General features: G+C 52.0%; 1 protein-coding gene across 8 annotated transcripts in view; it reads left to right on the top strand.

The window, feature by feature from the left end:
* Nucleotides 1-8: 8 nt before the first annotated feature.
* The window catches only part of LRRN2 (leucine rich repeat neuronal 2), a 59,750-nt gene continuing 53,043 nt past the window's right edge, over nucleotides 9-6,715 (top strand). For 4 of the 8 annotated variants that reach the window (XM_025040530.1, XM_025040531.1, XM_015597856.2 and 1 more), the window contains exons 1-2: nucleotides 29-406; nucleotides 2,550-2,701. The gene's annotated coding sequence lies outside the window, so the exon portion shown is untranslated. Of the gene's footprint in view, nucleotides 407-2,549; nucleotides 2,702-6,715 lie in introns of all 8 variants that reach the window. The other 4 variants (XR_001517866.2, XR_001517867.2, XR_003043439.1 and 1 more) reach the window with 3 other exon arrangements.

Raw genomic sequence — 6,715 nt, forward strand, 5'->3', positions numbered from 1 at the left:
TGCCGCCGAGCCGCCTGCAGGGGAGCTGGTGACTCGCTGAGGGAGGCGGCCGCGAGAGCAGAGAGAAGGCGGGCTGGAAAATGTAAAGAAGGCAGCCGACTGCGCCGGCTGGACCCCAGGCGACGGGCGAGGGGGCGTCTGGACCGTAATCAACCATGAGAGGCTCGATCCGCCCCCAAACTGTTGCTGGGGAGAGCGGAGCTCTGAGATGTCCGGGAACCGAGAGGTGGCAGAGAGGTTAGGGAGGGCGTGACAGCAGTGGACAGCGGGTAGCGAGCAGAGCTCCAGAGCCGCGGGGACTTCTCCTTCCTTGGAGCGCGGGTGTCCGTGTGGAGGAACGAGGTGGCCTTGGTGTCTGTCCGAAGTATCTGGAACCAGGAGCCAGGCTCCTCCCGGACCGGCAGAGGTCTGTCCGCAGACTAGGATGGGACATTTGGGGTGGGGGATGGGCCGGCCTCGATCCCATCCTGGGGACTCTGGGAGTGGGGAGCGGAATCGGGAGACAGCAGCACCCAGGGTTAGCCAGCCACAGGTGGTCCGTCTGTCTTGCCGCGAAGGGCGCCACAGGCTCTGGCTGCCTAGCCGGCGAGGAGCTGCGGGTGATGGGGCTCAGCTGAGAAGCTAAAGGTGCTAGAGACTCGACCCTGGGGGCGGGCCTAGGGGTGTTGCTGTGCTCCTCCCCCACCCCCGTCCCTGTCCTTCCTCCCCCACCAAACGAACAGGAAGGAAAATGTCAGCTGTGCTTTGTGCTCTGTTCCTCAGCCTGCCGCAGCTCCCATCTGTTGGAGCCAACGCAGTTTCTAATGGCAGGGTCGGGAGGGGGTGGACCGGGCGCAGCACTCAGTGGCAGAGATGGACCGGACAAGCGCTCTTCTTGAAGACCCCGGGAGGTTGGTGTTAGAGAGAACAGCCTCCCCTGGTCAGAAGCGTAGAGGTGGCTCCCTGCCAGCTTAGTCACAATCATCAGGGACTCTGGGTCTTTCCAAGCACCCAGACTCAAGGCAGCGTCCGTCTTCCCTGCCAGCCGGGGATGGGCTCTAGCCCAGTGTCCTCTTCCTGCAGGAGAAGGCCGGGGTCCCCTCCCACTGCCTACCGCTCCTTAAAGATCCCTCCAACAAAGAATGCTGGACATGGGGTGGGCAAGGCTGTGTGCAGGGCACTGAGACCCCTTTGCCTGTGGGCCCTGTTGTTATCAGAAAAAAAGTCTCATGTGGGTGGCCTGACCCATTTCCCTGGCTGGCCTAGGTGCCCTTGTGGGGAAATGGAAAGAGAAGGGCACAAGCAGGGGTCTGAGCCTTCTAGGCCCTTTGCCTTCCCCTGAACTGGCTCACACAGAGTCTCCTTCTTCCTGCCCAGGGGGTCCCTCTGGACCTGGGATGGGATGTCATTATTTGGGAAGGATGGAACTAAAGGACTGGGTGCTCCAGGGATTGAGACAAGCCCAGGGTCTGGCATACACCCTGTATCTAGGAGCACCCCCAAATCCACACCTTCCCCCTGGCACGGACTAACCTGAAGGAGGTACTAAATGGCAGTGGGAACCCAGAGGTCTACTAGGACAAATTCCACCCCGGCTGAGACAGCAGTTTCCTCTGTAACTCTCCACTCCCCATTTTTTTACCCCCTGTGCCTCCCTCCTTCCTCCCCCTCTCCTATGCTCTCCTTCACTCTTCACTCTCTTTCCTCAAGCATCCATCATCTCCCTTTCTCCTCACAGGGCTCTCCTCCTCCTTCACCCTCCTCCTTCTCCCCAAGACTTCTCCCTCCCCCACTCCCAAGTGTCTGTCTGCACCTTTGCCCCCCTGCTCTTCCATCAAACAGCAGCTCTGGCCACAGCCAGGCATGTGCTCTGTGCTCCAGAACACCTGGACAGTGGGAACACACGTGCCGTTGGCTTTGCTGCGTCGCTTTTGCAGAGGAGGAGCTGGTGGTCCTGACAGCTGCATTTCCCTGGCATGTCTTCTGTACCCTGCCACTTGCCTCTCCTACCTACCCCCTTCCTTATTATTTGAAAGGAAAAAGAAAATCCATTGCTTTTTGGAAAATTCCTTCATTCAACAATTTATTGAGCACCTACTGTGTACTTGCCATTATTTTTGGAGCTGAGGATACAGCAATAAAACAAACCTCCATGTCTCAGGGCAGAACTGAACTTGTACCTGGACTTCCTAGCTGATTAGTTCTGTGCCCATCAAGTTCTTTCAAAGATCCACTGCTTGTGGGGGAGTGTGAACAATCCTAGTGAATTGTCATCGTTGTCACACTGAGTGACCTCTAACATGACAGGCCCATCTCCTTATGGTATAGCAGGTATCATAAAGCTTACAGACCTAGGGCCATCCCGCCCTTAAGATATATTCTGACCTGAAAAGGATGGGCCAGTTCTCTGGAAAGGCTGAGTAGAAATTCAGAGCTTTAAACAAAGGAAGGAGAAAGACAAATTTGTTACTAAGTGCATACTAAACCCCAGTCTGTCAGGAAGTTTACAAAATTTATTCAACCCTCCTGACAACCTTCTAAGGTCTGGATTATAATCCCTTGCTTTATAGCTGTGGAAATTGAGGACCAGAGAGGACCAGAGACGATCAGCCACTTGCCTCAGGTCACATAGGTCTCTGTTTTGAAATCACTGATTGTCTGCAGTTCCGAAATCACTGACTGTCGGCAGTTCCTTTGGCCCCTATGATGTCTGTGACATCTGGTAAGTTGTTGTACAGTTATCTGAAGATTACATTTTAATTGAATTTTTCAGGAGAGTGCTTTGTTCCCTCAGAATATGGGCACATATAAAGATTTGCTGAATGCTGGCATGAATAAACTTTCTCAAGTGATCAGGGAAGGCTTCATGGAGGAGTTGGGACCCTGAGAGAGGGGGCAGGGAGGGTATGGGTCTTTCTGATACTATTCAGATGTGTGCCAAGCTGTAGGTAGGCAACTCCTGCTCCATACCACCACCCTGCATCCAAGTAGAGTTGATGGGAAATTGTTGTTTTCGTTAAGGGTCAGCGGGTAGAAGCTTGGTCCATGGCCAGGCTAATGAGTCAATGCCACTGGTGTTCTCAGCCTCCTTGGCCAAGCCTGGACTCTATAAAAGCTCCAAGGCAAAGAGTGGGGGTGGGAGGCTTTCGAGCCTGCGAGAATTACAGAGAAGGGCAAAGATAATGGACAGAGGCTAAATGGGGCAGGAAAGAGGGAGAGTGACCAGGAACAGAAGGGGAGGAGGACGAAGGTAGAAGATAAACTGAAAAACAAAAAACAAAGCAAGACACGTGAGAAAAGACACAACCAGACAGGACAGAGCACAGTGCAGTGGAATTGCTACGAGAGGGTGCATGATAAGGATGCCTTTATCTTCTGCTTCCCCCAAAGCCTTGGTCTGTCCATCCCACAACTCGGAGGCTGGAATAGCCACCAGGTTAACCGTATGCAGGCATTTGCTTACTCAACCAGTCCATCTTTTCTAAGCACCCACTGTTTGCTCAGACCTGTGTTAGGCGCTATAGACAAAGACAGATCAGGTGTTGCCCCCGCCTTCCAGGACTTCACAGTAAGAATACGGATTTTGGAGCCGCAGCTGGGGGTTGAATCCCGGCTCCACTGCTTCTAGCTGAGTGACATTGGGCAAGTCATCTAACCTCTTTGTGCCTCAGTTTCCTCCTGCATAAATGGGATAATAATAGTGCCTACTTCTTAGAGTTGTTATGAAGATTAAATGAGTTAATACATGTAACGAGCTTAGTGCAGTGCCTGGCAAAGTAAGTATATTATTATTATTATTCAATAGGAGAGTCAGTCTTACAATAATGAAACAAGTGCTATAATACAGGGATGAGCAGATAAAGGGGTGACGGTCTCTGTCTGCAGATTAAGAAATGGTTCTGAAAGCATGTGATATTTGGGCTAGGGCTTGAAAAGGAGTCAATCGGGCGGAGATGGTGGGCCTGGGGGCACTGGTGCCAAGGGTATTGGGCACAGGGATTGTGTATGAAAAATTGCCGTGTTGTGTATATGTCGCCTTCTGTGGATATCAGTAACACCTTGGACATGTCTCACTTCAGCTTCTTTGTTTCCAATGCTCAGAGCTGAGCTTCCAGTCAGCTGACAGGTCTCCCAGAATGTCCCCATATTCTCTGGCCTGAAACAGCCTTTGGGCAGGGGACCTGGCGCATCTTTGCTGGGACTGGTTTCATGACCATGACTTCCTTAATGTCCTAAGCCACCATCAAGCAGTCTCTGCTCCAAACCCAGAGCTGCCACAGCCCTTGTCCTCTGGCTTCTTTCACTTCCTGGGGACCCAAGAGACACCTTGGGTCCCCAGGAAGTGAAAGAAGCCAGAGGACAAGTGCCTATTGGTTCGAGGGAGGTACCTATTAGGTGAGTCAAACCAAGTCTGCCTTGGAATTCAGTTTTTCTCTGTACATTTCTGTCACCTACACCTTCCCTGCTGCTCAGCATTTAATGGACTTGAAGTGAGTTCCAAGATGAAGAGCAGGCAGAGGGTTCCTGGGGCAATAACCATTTCTCAGTCTCTACCTCCCGCATTGTAATGGCACTAATCATAGCAACTAGTATTTATTGAGCACTTACTATGTTCGGGGCACTGTACCAAGTGCTTTACCTACATTATCACATTAAATCTTCAAAATTTTCCCTCTTAGGTAGGTACTCATTATCTCTAATTTAAACTTGAGGAAACCGAGACTCAGAGAGGTTCCGTAACTTACTCAAAGACATATAGCTAGAAAAAAATTTGACCTTCCTTCTGACCCGAGGGTTCCTGCTTTTTAACCACCCCCAGAATCTAGCGGTCCCTGGGCCTGGAGGGTGCTCTGGGGTCATCTAGCCCATTCTCCTCCCTCCCTACAGTCAGAAGCTCCCCAAGTACTGTCCAAGTCATGTCCAAGCCAGGGTTCTGTCCCCTTTTGGGGACCTTCAGAGAGGGTGTCCCCTCTTCCTCCTGCTCCCACAGGTCACAGCTCCTCAAAAGCCAACTCTGTTTCCATCTGCTTCAACTAAGTGCTTCGGGGGCCACATGGAGCCAGTGGCCTCAGAGAAGCTGGACCCTAAGAGTCAGTCCCCATGATCACAGTGGTGGACCCAATGCAGCAGTGACTTCTGGGAGATGTGAGGATGGGCACGGACCCCAGATTCAGCACATTAGGTGGGGATGGTTTGGGATTGGTGCAGTGGGGTGTCTCTAACAAGGCAGCCTCATGTGTCTTGGGAAGAACAAGTCCAATCATTCATATTTACAAACACACAAGGCAGATCCTTCAGGAAAAAACATATAGAAGAGGAGGCAGTGATTGTTAGGCAACCAGTGTGGGTCCCGCAGGAAAAGTGGGTCTGTCTTACCTGATCCTTTCAGCGGGGAAGAAAAAGGAGGAAGAGAGAAGAAAGGCAGGAGAGGTTATGTTCCTCTACAGTGTTCTCAAAAGGAGCGTTCAAAGGCAGGTGATGAAAGTGTCTGTCTGTGGCCTAGGAGGGCAGAGGTGGCGATGCCAGGAGATGGAGCGACCACAGAGGGGCAGCTGGTGGGCAAGCTAGAAATTTAAAAGCTGTGCATGGGGGTAGGTAGAAGTCACCCCACCCCTCCATCTTCCACTTCCGGACAGACCTCCCAGTGGGATGAAGGTAGCTGGGGCTCACACAGCTCCAGGCCCCTGAACTTCAGAAGATCCTTCTCCAGAGTCAGCCCAGGGGTGGAAAGGTGGAATCCCGCACCTGGAGGGGAGCCACAGAATTCTCCTGTCCATCGCGCATCTCTGAGCAGAAACACGCCTCAGCCACATCCGACACAGGGTGGGACTGGAGTCCCTTCTTTCAGCAAATATTTCTTAACATCTGTTCCCGGCTTGGGGGTATAGAAAGCAGCGAGCAACAAGCAATCAGAGATTTCTGCCTTCAAGGAGCTTATACTTGATTGTATGGGGAGACGGTAACATAAATGGCAAGTGCTAGAAAGATTAAGTAATGGAGGGATAGGAGAGGGTGTGTTAAAAAGAGCAGAGTTGGTCATTTTGCACAGGGTGGCCCAGGGAGACCTTGCTGCAAAGGTGACATGTGAGTAACGACGAAGCGCCTGCGAGGTGGCAAGGGCACGGGGGGCAGAGGGAAGAGCAGAAGCAAGGGCTCGGGGGCCGGGCTGTGCCTGGCGGGTCTGAGGAGCACCGAGAAGGCCAGATCTTGGAGAGCCCTGAAACTGTGGTGAGGAGTTTGGTCTTTCCTCGGAGTGAGATGGAGAGCTTTGGCGGGGTTTAGGGAAGAGGGTGACAATGACTTGACCCTTTAAAAACTCCAGGATTTTGGCTAATTCAGTTTCACCAGGTGGTTCGTCAGGATGTTCTCCAGCCGTTGAAGCTGATTTGATCAATTATTGCTCACCCCCCAAGTACTTTTTGAGCTCTGTCCTAAGTGATGTGGGGTGAGGTGAGGAGAATATAAAGACACGTAAGTCACAATCTTTGCTGGTACAGAAACCTACAGATCCGTTGGGGAGGCAAAACTTATACTCCTAAGAAATAACGAGGGAATAATACCAGACAGTATTTAAAACCAAGTGCTAAACTGTGTGACTTAGACTATAAATGTTATCAGAACTGAGAGGTCTGTGTGGGAGTACATAGGGAATGCTGCCTTGAGGAGATGCGGCTGATGGGGGCCTGGAAAGCGGGGTGGGGTTTGGATCTGCAGAGGGGAGAATTCTCGAGAGGGG

Source organism: Pteropus alecto, unplaced genomic scaffold (genome assembly GCF_000325575.1).
Source record: "Pteropus alecto unplaced genomic scaffold, ASM32557v1 scaffold359, whole genome shotgun sequence".
In the NCBI taxonomy this organism is placed as follows: Eukaryota; Metazoa; Chordata; class Mammalia; order Chiroptera; family Pteropodidae; genus Pteropus; species Pteropus alecto.